This window comes from Aquarana catesbeiana, linkage group LG01 (assembly GCF_042186555.1).
Source record: "Aquarana catesbeiana isolate 2022-GZ linkage group LG01, ASM4218655v1, whole genome shotgun sequence".
Classification (NCBI taxonomy): Eukaryota; Metazoa; Chordata; class Amphibia; order Anura; family Ranidae; genus Aquarana; species Aquarana catesbeiana.
In genome coordinates, this window is record NC_133324.1 from 372,976,025 (window position 1) to 372,996,580 (window position 20,556).

Consider the following 20,556-nt stretch of genomic DNA (forward strand, 5'->3'; position numbering starts at 1 on the left):
CATGACCAAAAAGTCCTGGGTGCTGGGGTCCAGCCCTGCAAAGAGTTGTTACAGGCAAAACCTCATGCTTCGTATACGAGGCCCGGGTACCATCCACCTTGGGCACAGTGGCACTTTGAATGGATCTGGTCTATGGAGGCTGTTTAAATCCAGCAGGGATCCCTCCACCTTTGGAGCTCTTCAGAGCACATCTTCACTCGTGACCAACACCTTAGACACTGGCGAAAAAAACTGAAAACTCCTGGAAGGAGGAGGGGTTATATAGGGCATGAACTTCCTGTATTGGGTTTACCAGTGTCCATCACCTGAAGGTGCCTATATACCCACATAGTGATTACTATGGTGCTTTGTGTCCCATGATGTACGATAAAGAAAACTGGTTAGTGTGAAAGGGCATTTAAAGAGGAGCTCCAGTCATATTTGTGTTTTATTAAAGTGTTACTAAACCTAGGAACCTGCATTCACTATATCTGGTCTCCCACAGTACACAACATGGAAATGAAATTATTTTAGTAAATATAAACTGCTAAATACCTTTTCTCATCAGCATATATAGCAGTCTTGTGACTTCTATCAATGTCTGGTTAAAGCTTGTAGGAGGAATTTTCATTCTACTCTGACTGTCCTATGAGAGGAGAGCTTCTGCTCGAATCACCTACACAAAACACCAGGTACCAGCTCCCCCCAAAAAAGTGCCATTTTCTAAAGAGGAGGGGAAAAGGAGGCCTTAAAGCAGAACTTGCCCCTTTGGGTGGAGCTCCGCTTTAATAACAAATTAGAGATGCTATAACGTTTGTGGAAAAACTTTAGACCGCTACTTTTCTTGGGTTTAACCACTTACCTACCTATACTCATTAAAATCAGAAGTTTTTGTGCTAGAAAAAATACTTAGAACCCCCAAACAATCTATATTTTCTGCAAGCAGAGGCCCTGGAGAATAAAATGGCGACTGACACAATTTTTTATGTCACATGTCATGTCACTGTTTGCCCAGCTGTTTTTCAAACACAGACGTTCAGGAAAAAATACACTTCAATGAATTTTGGTGCACAAACAATATAATATCCAATTCTTATGGCAAAATATAAAAGATGTTGCATTGTGTAAATAGATACCAAACATGTCAAGACTGAAAATTGCATGTGCCTATAAAATGGCGACAAACGACAGTATCTAAAATTGTTCATAGGTGATGCTTAAAGGCCTTTACAGGTTACCAGTTTAGGCCCTGTTCACACCTGACGTTTTCATGGGCAGAATCACCGCAATTCTGCCCGCAATCCAAAAGGGGCAACATGTCAAACAAAACCAAAGAAAATTCCCAGCTCAAACTTACCAACCAGCCTGCAACCAATCGAATTATCCGGTCTAACAGTATGCGTTAAAAACAGGGGTTTAGCTTGCACACATTTGCAAATAAATGCTTAACCGCTTCTGGACCAGTATAACTGCGGCAGGTTGGCTCCCATGCGTGAAACCACGTAGCTATAAGTTGCTCGCAGGGCCCAGATAGCAGGCGCGCGCCGCCGGCTGCACAGCGGGGGTGCCAATGCTTGTGGCCGACGGACGCGATGACCGCCGGCCACGAGCGATCATGACCAGGAGACACAGAACAGGGACGAGTGTGTGTACACACACACTTCCCTGTTCTGACAAGAGTGACAGATAGTGTGTTCCTATTAGCTAAGAACCACAATCCGTCACTTCCTCTAGTTAGTCCCCTCCCCCTTTTAGTTAGAATCACCTCCCAGGCCACACAGTTAACCCCTTCACCGCCCTCCAATGTTAACCCCTTTACTGCCATTTTTACAGTAATCAATGCATTTTTAATCGCACTGATCGCTGTATTAATGCCAATGGTTCCACAAATGTGTCAAAATTGTCCGATGTGTCTGCCATAATGTCACAGTCATGATAGAAAAAAAAAAAAAAAAAAAAAAAAAAAAATCGCAGATCGCCGCCATTACTAGTAAAAGGAAAAATAAAAATGCTATAAATCTATCCCTTATTTTGTAGACGCTATAACTTTTTCGCAAACCAATCAATATACGCTTACTGCGATTTTTTTTTTAACAAAAATATGTAGAATACATATTGGCCTAAACTGGGAAAAAATTAGCTTTTTAAAGAAAAAAAAAAAAAAATAGGGATATTATAGCAAGAAGTACAAAATATTGTGTTTTTCAAAATTGTTGCTCTTTTTTTGTTTATAGCGCAAAAAATAAAAACCGCAGAGGCGATCAAATACCACCAAAAGAAAGCTCTATTTGTGGGAAAAGAAGGACGTCAATTTTGTTTGGGTACAGCGTTGCACGACTGCGCAATTGTCAGTTAAAGCGACGCTCTGGTCAGGAAGGGGGTAAATTCTTCCGGGGCTGAAGTGGTTAAGCTGCAGAGCCACTAAAAGGCACCATGTATTATCTGCAGTCCTATTATTTCTGGAGAGCATCCACAGTTGAAGCACATGCATTATAATGGAGAGCTAGAGGACAGGTGCAATGCATGGTAACTCATGTTATGCACATTGGTGCAAGGCTATGCATTCTGAATGACACCCCAATGCACCCTCTTAACCCAGTTTGCAGTACAGCCCAACATGCATTAACAAGCATGGTGCTGTGTGGCAAAAAATGCTTTTTTTTGTGCATTTTGGTGTGTAGCAAAGTCTTTAACCTCTTCCAGCCTAAAGAGGACCTTCAAGGCCAAAGACAGCTGACATCCTTCCATATGTAGTGGGATGCGAGGCATAGTGGGTGCAAAGATGGTGAAAGTCATTGGGCGCCAGAAACTTCTTGGATGCAAAAGAGATTTAATTTCTTTTAACAGTCCTTTTATATTTTGAAAGGAAAGAGGGTTAGGACCAGGACACCCTTTGAGTGGTTGCTAGGCGCCACATCTGCACGTGCAGGATTGTTGTCTCCTATGGCAACAGTCTTTAACAGTTCCTAACACAAAGTTCCACAGTTCACTCAGCTTCACTACAACTTCTACGTGTAGTTCTCCAGCCCCTTGGGCTCCTAATCTCTCACTGGACTCTGATTCACTGAATCCCATGAGCTCCTCAAGGCTTTTGCGGTGGTATGTCCCTCAAGCATCATCCACGCTTCCCTGCTGGGTCCCTAGCTTGGCACTCCAGATACTACTCAAGCTTCACCCCTGCAGACCGGCTCAGTCCCCGACTTGACTCACAAGACTGCTCTGCAAGCATCACCTCCGCTGGTTGGGTCCCGCCTAAAGTTTCCCCGATTCTCCACCGTGCCCGTTCGGTGAGAATACTGCTCCGGTACTTGCTTCAGTTACTCACTGTGGTCCCTGGTAAAGGTGGTTGGTCCCTTAATGGCGACAGCTTTCCTTCTACCTCTGACCACTAACAGGTTCTCCAGCCAACAGAACTGTCACTTCTAGCTGGACTGCAAAGCGCAATCCCATCCTTGCGCTGCTCCCTTACTTCTGGATAGGCCCTCACACAGCCTGGCAGCCAGATGCCCCAGAATAGGCCCAATCTCGACACACGTCCACCCAGACTGGGTAGCACAGAACAGAGATCACCTGACCTCACCCGAATACATAGGTTCTCCCAGCAGGCCAAGGGATTTAAGAAAACCCCTGCCCATTGGCTGAGATACACCATATACTCATAACCTGACCTTGGGTCGCCTTTCTCATATCTAGTACCAGCAAGTTCCCAGCCACCTAGTGATAGAAGAGAAAAGTGCAACAAGGCCAGACTTAGGGAGAAATCAATAGATCTCTATCAAATAACTGCAGTAGCTACTCCTGACAAGCAGGGGGGTACAGCCGATACACATGTACCGGGCCCGAGTGTCTGGAGGGGCTCGGCGGCAAGGAGAGAGGAGCTGGAGGAGAAATAGTGCTGGTCTGCAGGAGGAGAGACGCCGTAGGCTAAGCATAGTAAACTGGCAGGGCTGGGACTCGGGAGATGGTGTGAGAGGGATCTAACAGCCTTACAGTTGCTCATTGGCTGAGAAGGCGGGCTGCTCCGCCTCTTGCTGCCTCCTTAGCCAATAGGTACACAGAGTACACTGTCCATCACTGCAGAGTCTCATGCTATCTGTGTTGGTGGGAGGGACAGAATTCCTCTGAAGAGAAGCTGCTGCAGAGATCAAGGTAAGTGAAAAAAAAAAAAAAAGTGTTCTCCTGAAGCTTTTAGAAGACATTGTACATGCACAGGCTGTGCTCCCCTAATATCTATTACTCTATTACCAGCCCTATTACTGTCCTTTTAGCAGAGTCAAAGTAATATTACACATGTGCAACATAGGTGTCAGCTGATGTCACCACGTTAAAAGGACAGCACTATGGGTAGCATTACAGTGATTGTTATTACTCCAGGTTCACTAAACTAGCCAATGCTCTGAAAAGCAATCCATGCGTATTGCTTTTCAGGCCCCTTTCACATGAGTGGCCCGATCGGGTCCTCCTGTCAGTTTTTGAGGCAACCTGATCGGACTGCCCATTGTTCTCTATGGAGCGGCAGATTTAAATGGAAATTTGTCCGTTTACACCCACCTACCTCTGATCTGATCTGGCAAAAAGGATGGAAGGGCGTCCATTCCCCTCCGTCTGGCTGGATCAGGGAGCGGTTGGGTGTAAACGGACAAGCATGAGTGTACACAGGCCCGTCTGTTGCCCGCTCAGCAACTGGATCGACACCTGTGAAGATTGCAGCTAGAGTGCAGATAAGGCTGGCCATAGACGGTTTGAATCTTGGTCTGTTTAGCAGAGACTGGCCAAGATTCAATCTATGTATAGGCAGGCTAAATGTACCCAAGTTAATCGATCAATCAACTTGAGTACGACCAGCCTGTCAGATTTTACATACAATTATCGCTAGCAGCTCTTGTAGCCACTAGCAATAATTATGGTGTTCTCCTGGCAGGCGCGGTTTTCCCACCCCCCACTGGGAGAACACAATGGCTCCACAGCAGGGATACCCCCATCAACACTGTCTGTTAATGGGGGAATCAAGCTATTTTTTGCCTGCAACCCGTGGGACACAGATGGGGGAAAAAAAATCATAATCTGGCCAAAATGGGGAAAAAAAGTGCTTGCTTTATATATACACTTTAGTATGATACATAACTAGAACATCTAACAGGGTTATTTCATTGCATGAAGTTTCCCCTCACATAATTATATATATATATGGGGAAACTTCATGCAATGACATAACCCTGTTAGATGTTCTAGTTATGTATAAAAATTGACAGTTACTTACCGGTAACTGTTTTTCTAGGATATCTTCCAGGACGGCACACCTGAGAGATGAGAGGCTCCTCCCTACAGGAAACACAATCAATCGACAGCTGTTTTAAGTCCCCACCCTTCCCCTTGATCCTCAGTTTGTAGAGAAGTAACTCCTGAACCTGGTTCACAAGGGAAATCATTCCTCATAGGTACTCACCTTCTAGTGTTCTACAATTTTCCCTCCTCCAATGGGTGGGAAGTAGGCCTGCCATCCTGGAAGATATCCTAGAAAAACAGTTACCGGTAAGTAACTGTCAATTTTTTCTTAGTCATCTTCCAGGACGGCACACCTGAGAGGATAATCAAGTACCTCAGGCCTACCTTAGGGTGGGACCACTGCAAGACCATCTTGGCGGATCTTGGTTCTGCAGTGAGTTTTACCTCCACTCCATATGCTTGATGGAGGTATTATAGCTGGATCCTGCGGCTGATCTGCAGGTCTACTCCACCGATGTCCCTGCCTTCTCCGCTTCAGAGGCAGGATCTAGGTGGAGTGGGCTCTTAAAGATGGAATCAGAAAACATGTTAAACTTGTAGGTTAGCAATGTTGTCTGTCTCACACATCTAACAACCATGGCCTATTGTGCCTGTGAGTGCTACTTAGAACCCCTAAAGATTAATCAGAGACCTGTGTTGTAAGACAAGGACACTACATTGATCCATAAGGGGGCCTGTCTTAACACTACCCTGTTCAGGGAATTAAAACTGCAAAAAAAGGTGGGCCCCTAACAGACAACCTTTTTTGTTCATTTTTATGTTTACATCAGCAAAGACTAAAGGGAGGCCTACTTAAGGGTAATAGATTAACCGAGTCTTGATCCCTGGGGTTAAGACATGCCCACTCTGTGGCTTTACTTACGCCTGAGTGCCTACTTCAGGAGAATAAAGTCCATAGCAGGAGTATAACACTCATATTGCTACATCTAGTTCTGCTAGAAGGGCGAGATGAAGGCCATGCACCGAGCTGTAACCTATTCGGTCGGGTATACATCTTTATACTTCATCTTCAGGTCATAATACTCCCCTGAACAGAACTTCCCAAGTTCTTACTAAGCAGGGTGATTCTTTATCGCCCTCCTCCAGTGTTCTATAACCCTACTGGGCTTCAACCCTAGGAAATGGTTCCAGCATTCCTGAATGTAAGGGGCCGAGGCTTTCTGACATGTGACGTCTGCAGCCAGAACTCCTGGCCCCTCCACGGAAAAGAGGGCTGAAATACAAAAGGTGATACATGCATTATTAATATCACAAATTAAAAAAAGATCATAGATTGTGGACACAGCACAATAGATTTAGACAGAAAGGACACAAGCATAGACAATAATGTGTATCCGAGTGTGGCTAGCTAAACCAACATATCAAATATGGGAGAGACCCAAATCTGAACTTCAGTGTAGACAAACAGTCCTCACAGTCTGGTTTTCTGATGTGCAGCCAATATGTAAAAACATTAAGACATACGCAAACCCTCAGCCTCAGTTCACACTGGGACGACTTGTCAGGCGACCTAGTCACCTGACAAGTAGCGTCCCGTTCTGTGCAATGGAACCGTTCTAATCGGAGCGACGTAAATCGCTTTGACTTAGAAAAAGTTTCCTGTACGACTTTGGGGGCGACTTGCATTGACTTCTATACAGAAGTCGTTTCGCAAGTCGCCACTGAGTCGTGTCCTGGGTCGCCTGAGGCAGTCGCGCTGTAAGTCGTGCTGCCTCAGTGTGAACCGACCCTAAATGCTGCGTGTTTCTGAAGTGCAGCTAGTTAGGTTATAACTGATATAAATACATAAAGGACGGGAACCCTCTTTACGGTGGAGTTTTACTGATGTACAGCAAAACAGGGCCATAAATATAAGACAGAAAGACCCAAACTTCTATGTTGCGTATTTCTGACGAACCACCAAATACAGATATAAGATCAATATGGCACACAAGACAATATCTTTTCTGTTATGCAGTTCTGTAGTGCAGTCACATAGAACCAACACAGAAAGGACCCAAGCAACCTGCAGCATTGTGTTTTTCTGAAGTGCAGTAAGGTAAGGGAATCTGAAACAGAAAGCACCAACAAGCTTCAATGTTGAGTATTTCTGCTGTACAGCAACATAAAAACAGACAGCCTTCCTAGCTGCGATCTTTCTGGTGTATTGCAAAGTGCGGTGTAGTGGTAGCACTTTCACCTAGCAGTAAGAAGGGTCACTGGTTCGAATCCCAACCACGACACTACCTGCTTGGAGTTTGCATGTTCTCCCTGTGCCTGCGTGGGTTTCCTCCGGGTACTCCGGTTTCCTCCCACACTCCAAAGACATGCTGGTAGGTTAATTAGATCCTGTCCCTAGTATGTATGAATGTGAGTTAGGGACCTTAGATTGTAAGCTCCTTGAGGGTAGGGACTGATGTGAATGTACAATGTATATGTAAAGCGCTGCGTAAATTGACGGCGCTATATAAGTACCTGAAATAAATAAATAAAAATAAATAAAGTAAGGCAATAACTCCATGATGTCTATTCTTGTGTAGCAAAACCTCAACCAGAAGGGACAGATAAACTTAGGGCTCCCACATGTGTGCGACCCAACCTGCAACCGCAAAAACGCAAGAGAAAAGTCATACACTATGGCTTCCAATGGGTACCATTCGTGTCTGTGCAACTCCAGGTCGCAGCGCCACCAAGCAGACCCTACTTTCTGGATCCACAGACCTCAAGATTACACAGGTCGCAGGGAACTTGCAATTTTCAGGTTGCACAAGCAAGGGGTCCTCAATGCTGTATCTCCCTGGAGGCGTGCAGCCAACAACCCCCTGCTGTGTATCCTTAACCAGTTGCCGACCGCCGCACGACGATGTACGTCGGCAGAATGGCACGGGCAGGCAAAAGGACTTACAGGTACGTCCTTGCCTGCCGGCGGGTGGGGGGTCCCCCCCCCATGCCTGCGGCGGTCGGCAAATCTTCCCCGGTGATCGGAGGTGAGAGGGAGGCCATCCATTCGTGGCCCCCCCTCGCGATCGCTCCCAGCCAATGGGATCATTTCCCTGCCTCTGTACTGTACACAGAGGCAGAGGAAATGATGTCATCTCTCCTCGGGCTCGGCATTTTCCATTCCGGCGCCGAGGAGAGAAGACTAATGTGAGTGCACCAACACAACACATACAGTAGAACATGCCAGGCACACAATACACCCCCGATCCCCCCAATCACCCCTCCCCGTCACACTGACACCAAGCAGTTTTTTTTTTTCTGATTACTGCATTGGTGTCAGTTTGTGACAGTTAGTGTGGTAGTGCAGTTAGTGTTAGCCCCCTTTAGGTCTAGGATACCCCCCTAACCCCCCCAAATAAAGTTTTAACCCCTTGATCACCCCCCGTCGCCAGTGTCGCTAAGCGATCATTTTTCTGATCGCTGTATTAGTGACGCTAGTTAGGGAGATAAATATATAGGTTCGCCGTCAGCGCTTTATAGCGACAGGGACCCCCATATACTACCTAATAAATGTTTTAACCCCTTGATTGCCCCTAGTTAACCCTTTCACCACTGATCACCGTATAACCGTTACAGGGGACGCTGGTTAGTTCGTTTATTTTTTTAAAGTGTCAGGGAATCCGCCGTTTATTACCGAATAAAGGTTTAGCCCCCTGATCGCCCGGCGGTGATATGCGTTGCCCCAGGCACCGTCAGATTAGCGCCAGTACCGCTAACACCCACGCAGGCAGCATACGCCTCCCTTAGTACCCTGCAGTATCGATCGATCACTGTCACTTACAAAACACTAAACGCATAACTGCAGCGTTTGCAGAGTCAGGCCTGATCCCTGCAATCGCTAACAGTTTTTTTGGTAGTGTTTTGGTGAACCGGCAAGCACCAGCGGCCTAGTACACCCCGGTCGTAGTCAAACCAGCACTGCAGTAACACTTGGTGACGTGGCAAGTCCCATAAGTGCAGTTCAAGCTGGTGAGGTGGCAAGCACAAGTAGTGTCCCGCTGCCACCAAGAAGAAGACAAACACAGGCCCGTCGTGCCCATAGTGCCCTTCCTGCTGCATTCACCAATCCTAATTGGGAACCCACCACTTCTGCAGCGCCCGTACTTCCCCCATTCACATCCCCAACCAAATGCAGTCGGCTGCATGAGAGGCATTTTCTTTATGTCCTCCCGAGTACCCCTACCCAACAAACTCCCCCAAAAAAGATGTGTCTGCAGCAAGCGCGGATATAGACGTGACACCCGCTATTATTGTCCCTCCTGTCCTGACAATCCTGGTCTTTGCATTGGTGAATGTTTTGAACGCTACCATGCACTAGTTGAGTATTAGCGTAGGGTACAGCATTGCACAAACTAGGCACACTTTCACAGGGTCTCCCAAGATGCCATCGCATTTTGAGAGACCCGAACCTGGAACCGGTTACAGTTATAAAAGTTAGTTACAAAAAAATATATAAATATATTATATTAAAAAAAAAAATAGTTGTCGTTTCATTGTTCTCTCTCGCTCTCTATTGTTCTGCTCTTTTTCACTGTATTCTATTCTGCAATGTTTTATTGTTATGTTTTATCATGTTTGCTTTTCAGGTATGCAATTTTTTATACTTTACCGTTTACTGTGTTTTATTGTTAACAATTTTTTTGTCTTCAGGTACGCCATTCACGACTTTGAGTGGTTATACCAGAATGATGCCTGCAGTTTTAGGTATCATTCTTTTCAGCCAGCGGTCGGCTTTCATGTAAAAGCAATCCTAGCGGCTAATTAGCCGCTAGACTGCTTTTACAAGCAGTGGGAGGGAATGCCCCCCCCACCGTCTTCCGTGTTTTTCTCTGGCTCTCCTGTCTCAACAGGGAACCTGAGAATGCAACCGGTGATTCAGCCAGCTGACCATAGAGCTGATCAGAGACCAGAGTGGCTCAAAACATCTCTATGGCCTAAGAAACCGGAAGCTACGAGCATTTCACGACTTAGATTTTGCCATTGGGAAATTGGGAAAGCATTTTATCACACCGATCTTGGTGTGGTCAGATGCTTTGAGGGCAGAGGAGAGATCTAAGGTCTAATAGACCCCAATTTTTTCAAAAAAGAGTACCTGTCACTACCTATTGCTATCATAGGGGATATTTACATTCCCTGAGATAACAATAAAAATGATTAAAAAAAAAAAAAAGCACCCCTGTCCCCCCCTGCTCTCGCGCTAAGGCGAACGCAAGCGTTGGTTTGGCGTCAAATGTAAACAGTAATTGCACCATGCATGTGAGGTATCACCGCGAAGGTCAGATCGAGGGCAGTAGTTTTAGCAGTAGACCTCCTCTGTAAATCTAAAGTGGTAACCTGTAAAGGCTTTTAAAAATGTATTTATTTTGTTACCACTGCACGTTTGTGCGCAATTTTAAAGCATGTCATGTTTGGTATCCATGTACTCGGCCTAAGATCATCTTTTTTATTTCATCAAACATTTGGGCAATATAGTGTGTTTTAGTGCATTAAAATTTAAAAGTGTGTTTTTTCCCCAAAAAATGTGTTTGAAAAATCGCTGGGCAAATACTGTGTGAAAAAAAAAATGAAACACCCACCATTTTAATCTGTAGGGCATTTGCTTTATATATATATAATATTTGGGGGTTCAAAGTAATTTTCTTGCAAAAAAAAAAAAATTTTTCATGTAAACAAAAAGGGCTTTGTCTTCAAGTGGTTAGAAGAGGGGGTGATGTGTGACATAAGCTTCTAAATGTTGTGCATAAAATGCCAGGACAGTTCAAAACCCCCCAAATGACCCAATTTTGGAAAGTAGACACCCCAAGCTATTTGCTGAGAGTCATGTCGAGTCCATGGAATATTTTATATTGTGACACAAGTTGCGTGAAAGAGATAATTTTTTTTTTTTTGCACAAAGTTGTCACTAAATGATATATTGCTCAAACATGCCATGGGAATATGCGAAATTGCACCCCAAAATACATTTTGTTGCTTCTCCTGAGTACGGGGAGACCACATGTGTGAGACTTTTTGGGAGCCTAGCCGCGTACGGGACCATGAAAACCAAGCACCGCCTTCAGGCTTTCTAAGGGCGTAAATTTTTGATTTCACTCTTCACTGCCTATCACAGTTCGGAGGCCATGGAATGCCCAGGTGGCACAAACCCCCCCCCCCAAATTACCCTATTTTGGAAAGTAGACACCCCAAGCTATTTGCTGAGAGGTATAGTGAGTATTTTGCAAACCTCACTTTTTGTCACAAAGTTTTGAAAATTGAAAAAAGAAAAAAAAAAATGTTTTGTCTTTCTTCATTTTCAAAAACCAAATGAGAGCTGCAAAATACTCACCATGCCTCTCAGCAAATAGCTTGGGGTGTCTACTTTCCAAAACGGGGTCATGGGGGGGGGGGGGGGGGTTGTGCCACCTGGGCATTCCATGGCCTCCGAAACTGTGATAGGCAGTGAAGAGAAATCAAAAATTTACACCCTTAGAAATCCTGAAGGCAGAGATTGGTTTTCGGGGCCCCTTACGCGGCTAGGCTCCCAAAAAGTCCCACACATGTGGTATCCCCATACTCAGGAGAAGCAGCTGAATGTATTTTGGGGTGCAATTCCACATATGCCCATGGCCTGTGTGAGCAATATATCATTTAGTGACAACTTTTTGTAATTTTTTTTTTTTTTCATTATTCAATCACTTGGGACAAAAAAAATTAATATTCAATGGGCTCAACATGCCTCTCAGCAATTTCCTTGGGGTGTCTACTTTCCAAAATGGAATACTGCTCTGCCATTTTAGCACCTCAAGAAACGACATAGGCAGTCAAACTAAAAGCTGTGTAAATTCCAGAAAATGTACTCTAGTTTGTAGACGCTATAAATTTTGTGCAAACCAATAAATATACACTTATTGACATTGTTTTTACCAAAGACATGTGGCCGAATACATTTTGGCCTAAATGTATGACTAAAATTGTGCAGCTGGGAGAGTCACGTGGTACTATGACGACCCCCACCCTCGGTTTTGATTGGTAGAGGGGCCGACGTCTGGCGTGGACGTAGGGCCGATACGACATGCCGCAACGGCACCCTATTGGCTGTACTAAATTGAGGCTTGGCTACCCATAACATACTAGTCCATTACGATTGGCTGATTACCCCACTGACGCCATCTTCCGAGTACCCGGAAGTAATGCCTCACATGGCGCAAACAGCTGTTGTAGGTTTTTCATTATATATATATATATATATATATATATATATATATATATATATATATATATATATATATATATAGGCATATTTGTGGCAGACAGACATATACCCCAGTTGAAGTCCATGTGGACAAAACGCATCGGGTTTTATATGCCTGTCTTGCCACGATCGATTTAAGCGCTTATTTTATTTATTCCTGTACCTGTTCTCCAGTTTGTCTGTATGAGCCAGGGTGTTTTTATTGCAAAACTTTTTTATTAAAGTTTTTGAAAACTGATTCACACTATGTGGAAGTTTTCTTTTTGATTTTTCAACTTGAGGATCGTATTCTCTCTATGTGGATTGAGTATTGGATAGCCATTGAGTCCTGCATTATGGAGGTTAACAGCCAGTAGGATCGGATGAGGGTGACCGATGAACGTCCCCACTACTTTTCCACCGGTTCTGGACACAGTGCTGCATCCGTCATCTCTAGTCCCTTTGTAAGCCTGTTTGACTCCCAAGCCGCTGGCGGGTGAGTCCACCAATTCCGGTAAGGGTATTTTTACCTGATTTGCCTGCACCACAAGTCTGGTCGCCACACCATACTGAAGCTTGTCCCGGACACGGGAGTCCCATATGATCAAGTTGCTATGCATGTTAATGGGCTAGCGCTGCAGATATATGTTATATGAACTTATCACGGACATTTATAATTTTAAACACCTATTTATTTTCATGTTTTGTTTTGAACACTAATTGCATGGATGCTCTTTGCATTTGACAATCTTTTGTGTATTTGATACGTTATACTTTAGATCACTCCGCAGACACTCAGATTATGTCACATTTGTTTAAATTTCACATACAATTAATAGAAGTGTTGTTTCAATAAATACTTTATTGTGCAGCATTCGACCCCCAGATTTTCATTTTGGCAGGTCGTGCTCAATAATGAACATCATTTATTTTTTTAGCGCGCATTTTAATTTTAATAATGACTAAAATTGAGTTTGTTGGATTTTTTTTATAACAAAAAGTAGAAAATATCATTTTTTTTCAAAATTTTCGTTCTTTTTCCGTTTATAGCGCAAAAAATAAAAACGGCAGAGGTAAACAAATACCATCAAAAGAAAGCTCTATTTGTGGGAAGAAAAGGACGCAAATTTCGTTTGGGTACAGCATTGCATGACCGCACAATTAGCAGTTAAAGCGACGCAGTGCCAAATTGTAAATAGTGCTCTGGTCAGGAAGGGGGTAAATCCTTCCGGGGCTGAAGTGGTTAAGAAGCAGTAATGTAGAACAATGAGAAACAGAAAAGACACCCCTCACTGCTGTGCCTTTCTGATATGCAGCCGATAAGGCAGTAAATATAGAACATACAGGACACAAACAATCTTCAATCTTTGTGTATGTCTGATGTGTAGTAATATACCAATACTGAGCAGAGACGCCACCACCCTCAATGCGTCTCCCTGCTAAGGCAGCAAAAACAAATCATAAAAGGACAAGCAACCTCACTGCTGTGTCCCTTCTGATATGCAGCCAATAAGGCAGTCTATGTAAGACATAAAAGGACAGACAACCTTCAATCTTGTATATATCTGATGTGCAACAATATAACAATCTGAATAGAGATAGCACATCCATATTGAAGTGATTTGGCATGCGACTCAACATGTCAAATCGCATGCCTAAAAATCAGCAGCCTTTGCCATTAATAGCACTGTCAGCACGACGCCACTTTGCGGGGCTGCACCGCTTACCAAAGGTAGTACCAGTACTACCCCTGGCACAGGTTCAATTTGTATTTCCCAACAATTAGGACCATCAATCTTCACTACTGCCTTTCTAATAAGCAACCAATAAGGCAGTAATACAGGACACAAAAAACCCCAGACAGAACTCAATTTTGAGTATGTCTGATGTGCAGCAATATAACAAATATGAGCAGAGATGACTCAATGATGTGCATTTCCGCCATGCATCACAAGACCAGAAAGTACAGACCACCTTCCCTGTTGTATTTTTATGATCTGTAGCCAAATAAGGCAGTACCTTTAGGATATAACAAACAACCAAGCTTCAGTGCAGTGCATTTCTGATGTACAGCAATATACCCCTTATGAGCAGAAATGTCACAAATCTCAATGTGTATTTCTGCTGTGCCACAAAACATCCCAGCAAGGACAAACCTTGACTACTGAGGTCTACTGGTGAGCAGCCAAGGAGTCATGGTGTATCCCTTTAAGAAATAACCAAACAAAGCAATTTGATCCCTAGGCATAGCCTGGGCTGTAGATACTAACACTCCCCCCCCCAGTGAAGGAACAAATCCTAAAATGGTTAGACACCTTACTATAGTAGCTGTTGTCCTACCTTACCTCCGTAGACTGAGCAAACGCTGGCCAGCTCACACACAGGTGGGGCTGATTAGTAACTAAAGTCTCAATGAGCCCAGCCCTAGAGACCAATTTAGGATAGCCTCTAGAAGAGGTGGTCACCAATTTAGCCTGTAGGAAAATAGCCACCTGCAGGCCTTAAACAAGCAATCATGTATCTATCTAGCTCTTGCATATGTTTGCACAGAAAATCCTTAATTAAAGGATATAGGAAGCGACTTATGGTAAATCACCTTTAGATCTGTCACTGAGTTGACTGTAGCCCAAACCAACAAAAAGGTTTTTCTTACCTCCTGCACTATAATATAACCACAATGTAAAGGTGGAGTGGGAGGTTGGAGCTTATGACTTATAATTCCTAGCAGCTGGGCTAATAGGGCCATATAACCTAGTGCACCTGCTGACCAGGGGAGCTTACTCCCGAATCCTTCAACCATTACACAATCAAATTGTTCAGTGGTATACCTGGCCTGTAAGGAACTCTTTGTATCTACCAGGTCCCCCCCTTCGCTCTATTCATCCCTACTAATGTCCCACAACCGGACATGTAGGGAGAGGCTGGCAACCTACTGTTATGATAACCACAGTGTCTCTGCTGTAAGAGGGAGCTGTGGCTGGTGGTTTTAGCAGTAGCTTCTGGGATATTTTGTTATGCAAACCCCAGGTCCTGCACTGCACCACTCAGTTAATACAGGGGGAAGGGGAAGAAATGCTTTACCTACCTCTTTCCCATCTGAGGTGGTTTAGGCACACTCGCTCCTGTGCACCACTTGTCCACCATACAGTATCTCTGATGTAAGAGGGAGCTGTAGCTGGTGTTTTTAGCAGAAGCTTCTGGGCTATTTGAATCCAGACCCCATGGGAGATTATCTCAAAATGCCCAGAAACCATCTGGCTGGGATTGGGGATTTTGCAGCTAAATTCCCAAGGTAAAGGAAAGTACTCACCGTTGTCGTCTTTCCCTTGTGCCACAGCCACCGGGCTTGCTTTTCCATCCTTATGGTCCACACGCAAGGAGGATAGCCGCCAAAGTGCCCCCCCAACTGCTGTCCCCGTAGGGAGCTGCAAGGCTAGGCTGTGTCCTGCCAGTTAGTATATACACCTGGGGGGGGGGGGGCAATGCCGTACGTTCCTCATTCCATTCTGAGGTGGTTTAGGCAGACATCCACCATAGTGAACTGGTGCCTCCTCGAAAGGAGGATGTGGGCGCCTGCTCCTGCTGACTCTCAGCCTTCCCTCCTGGGTAAGAATGCAGGTCATTCAGGCAGCGCCCTCCCCAGCAGCCCACGCGAGCTACCAGGGGCCCAGGAGTCGGTTGCCATGGAAAGAACCGACGGCCAGCAACCCTGTCTGAACGAACGTCCGGACAGGTAAGGGGGGGGGGGTTGTGGCTAGACAGGAAAAAAAAAAACAAACGATTTAGCTGTGTAGGGAGAAACACATTCAAAAACTGAAGATCAAGGGGAAGGGTGGGGACTTAAAACAGCTGTCGATTGATTGTGTTTCCTGTAGGGAGGAGCCTCTCATCTCTCAGGTGTGCTGTCCTGGAAGATGACTAAGAGAAAAGTATATATAAAGCAAGCACTTTTTTTTTCCCATGTTGGCTAGATTATGGAAGAGTTGAAACCACTTTTTTTTACCATCTGTGTCCCATTGTGGGGTCACATAGGCACAACAGGTAGTGAAAGAGTAATGCCCTTGTAATAGTTGCCACCAGAACCCCAGGATGGAGAAGGGACTGAAGGAGGAGGAGATGGGACTGGAGGAGGAGAAGGAGATGCGATGAAGGAGATGTGTCTGGAGGAGAATAAGGACATGGGATGGAGGAGATGGGACTGGAGGAGGAGAAGGACATGGGATCGGGGAGATGAGACTGAAAGAGGAGGACATGGGATGGGACTCTGTGGGACTGTCAGTGGGCGGGCCCTGGGGAATGTTGATGGTCAGGTCCGGGGATGGGGGGGGAGGCCCAGGCCTAAAACTGAGTAAGGGGCCCCAAAATTTCTGATGGCGGCCCTGCTGACAAGGAATTTGGTGAGGAGCTCCCTGACTAAACCCCAAGGTGCTACATCTGCATTAGGCAGTGTGCGCAAATGAATGGACTGTCTTAAAGCGATTGTTATCCCCTTTTTTGGTTTATTATAGCATACAAACATTTTGTTTAACATATCATAAAAACAAAAAAAACAAAAAAAAAAAAAAAACTTCTGTGCCACAGGATCCCCCTAGCCCCCCTTATACTTACCTGAGCAAGATCTCGATCCAGCACTGTGCTCTTCCTATCTCCCTCCTCACAGGACCAATTGATAGCCGCAGGACTCAGGAGCCATTGGCTTCCACTGCTGTCAATCAAATCCTGTAATAAGGGGCGGGGGCCAGCCATGCTGTTGGCCTATAGACGCAGGTAGTGAGTGCTCCCATAGGAAGCAGCTGCCTACGGAGGCACTCACCGAAGAGGTGGTGCCAGGAGTGCTGCTGGCAGGGGACCCCAGAAGAGGAAAATCAGGAAGAGGTTAAAGACATTTCTGGGGTCCCCTGCCAGCAGCACTCCTGGCACCACCTCTTCAGTGAATGCCCCCCCGTAGGCAGCTGCCTCCTATGGGAGCACTCCCTGCCTGCATCTAAAGACCAACAGCATGGCTGGCCCCCTCCCCTTACTACAGGATTTGATTGACAGCAGTGGAAGCCAATGGCTCCTGAGTCCTGCTGCTATTAAATGGTCCTGTGAGGAGGGAGATAGCAGGAAGAGCACAGTGCTGGATCGAGATCTTGCTCAGGTAAGTATAAGAGAGGGGGCTGGGGGGATCCTGTGACGCAGCTTTTTTTTACCTTAATGCGCAGAATGCATTAAGGTAGAAAACATTAAGCGGATTAGAATTACTTTACCGTACCGGTGACAGTGAGTTACGAAGAACAACCACATACAAAAGGTCTACTGACTAATTGGAATGGGATGTTTAGTTGAGTCTGAATTAAATGGCTGGTAAAGCAAAAGAAAGGTGGAGAGTATGCAGGGCCGCGAACAGGGGGGGACCACCGGTCCTCTTGAAACGGCCCAAGCACACGCTGAAAGCTGTTCTCTCCCCCTCTCCCTGCTGCCAGCTTTTATCTGCTGAGAAACACAGCCGTCTCACCAATCCCCCTCCCTGTGCACACCCCCCCAGCACTGGCTCTAATGCTAGCTCTGCTCCTGAGTTTATCATCTCTAACTTTATTCCTCTCCCTCATATCTCCTGCATCTCGCATCTCTGAGCTCCAACTGCCCAGCCTGTATATTTTTTCATCTTACCCTCATTTTTATTGATTAACTTAGTTTTATCTTTTAGATTTAGCGGAAATTCTGTGAGTTTTGTTGTATTTATGTCTGCTACTACTACTACTATTTATGTCTGATTCTACTGCTGTAAAAGGTCATTCCTTTAATTTCACTGCCACCTAACGGAAGTAAACTGTTATTGCACATATTGAAGACAGTGTGTTCCCATACCCTCCTTGCATGACTTTGCAGCGCCATCGGTGTCTATGTCCAGTGAGGTGTTCTGCTACCTCGACAGCAAACTTTGCTTTACATATATTGTCTTGGCTCTATATACGGGGAACAAAACTAGTCGTGCACTTCATATGTACTATTGAAAAGCATAACTAACATTTCCTGAGCTGCCTACTGTTACCCATTGTCGACCACTTTAGGATTTGTCCTATTAAGGTTACCTTATATGTTACTGTTCTGGGTTGACTGCCATATTCAGGGTTATTCAGGCTGACCAGTTGCATCCATTGGGCATTTCTGGACTCTGGATGGATGGCGGACTGTTGAGAAGTTTTTATCACTCTTCATACATGCATTATCCATTGTTTGTTCATGAATGTTATAAACTAATAAAATATACTTTGTGATACCGCTTTTAAATATGCCTATAAAGTCCATTCTTTCCAAACCCAATGTTTTCAATTAAGCTATAGAACGAGGCATAAAATACTCTGCCATGCTATCCACAATGCCACCTTGTGGTGATAGCATGAACATAAATTGTCATTGCACACATATACAAGCCATGTACATGACTTGCTGCTATAAAAGTATGGGTGAGTAACTAGCAAACATTTGGTCAGTCTTCACCAAAACTTTGCCCCTTGTCCTCCAGATCTCAGACGCTTGCATCAATCATCTACCAAATCTTGCATACTTTTCTTTCAAAATGTGATCATTCATTATCCAAAACCTCACTCAAACTAATCCAGATTTTATCGTCAAAAGTCAGATTTTTCACCCCGATAGCTGACTTTAGTACTTTGTTCTGATAACTGACTGGGATGCCAAATTCTGATACTAGATTGTAACACCTGCCAACTGAACCTTACCCCCATGGATGACTGTGGCACCTGATTATAATACCTTACTCTGTTACTTGTCTCTGACACGCAACTTATTCCTGGCTTACAGGATCTCTTTAAACCACTTTACTTTAACCACTTCAATACCAGGCACTTAGACACCTTCCCGCCCAGGCCAATTTTCAGCTTTCAGCACTGTCGCAATCTGAATGACAATTGCGTGGTCGTGCTACACTGTACTCAAACAATTTTTTTATCATTTTGTTCCCACAAATAGAGCTTTCTTTTGGTGGTATTTGATCACCTCTGCGGTTTTTATTTTTTGCAGAAATAAAAAAAGACCGAAAATTTTGAAAACAAACAAGTTTTTCTTTGTTTCTGTTAAAAATGTTTGTAAATAAGTACGTTTTCTTCTTCAATGATGGGCACTGATATGGCTGCACCGACGGGCACTGATATGGCTGCACCGATGAGGTGGCACTGATGGGAACTGATAGGTGGCACTGGTATGCGGCACCGATGGGCACTCGTGGGTGACACCGATGGGCACTCGTGGGTGACACTGATGGGTGGCACTGATGGGCATCACTGCAATATAATGGTGCCAATCAGTGCCCATTTGTGGGCACTGATTGGCACAGATTGGGCAGTCACTGGGCACATGTGGATGGCCATGGGGTACATACTTGGCCATCCACATGTTGCCCCCTTCCCTGGTGGTCCTAGTGGCGATCCCTGGTGGTCCAGTGTGGTCACCTGAGGGGGGGCTGCGCTGATAAAATCAGCACAGACCCCCCCCCCCCCACCAGGAGAGCTGCCGATCGGCTCTCCTCTACTCGCGTCTGTCAGACGCGAGTGAGGAAATGCCGATCAACAGCTCTTCCTATTGACATCGTGATCAGCAGTGATTGGACACGGCTGATCACGTGGTAAAGAGCCTCTGCCGGAGGCTCTTTACCAAGATCGGTGGAGCGGTGTGTCAGACTGACACAATGCTCCACCAATCGCCGTGATGCGGGCGCGCGGCGGCATGTTATCCTGCCGGACGTCATATGATGCCCAGTCAGGATAACAGAAGGACCGCCCAGCTGTCAATCCGCTATAGGCCTGGCGGGAAGTGGTTAAACTTCATCTAAAAAAAAAAAATATATATATATATATATATATATATATATCTATCACTTGCCTTGCAAACTTCATTTAGGGCTGGTTTACACTAGATGCGGTGCGAATTCACAGCAAATTTGCACCGCATCAAAATGGCAACCTGTTCTTGCAAACTAATTGCGGAGTGTATGTTAATGACACCCCACAATCAGTTTGTAAAATGCAGCGCAATTTGCAGAATTGGATCTCATGGGTGTGAACACACACGCGATCAAATTTCGGTGTGCCCTGAATGCG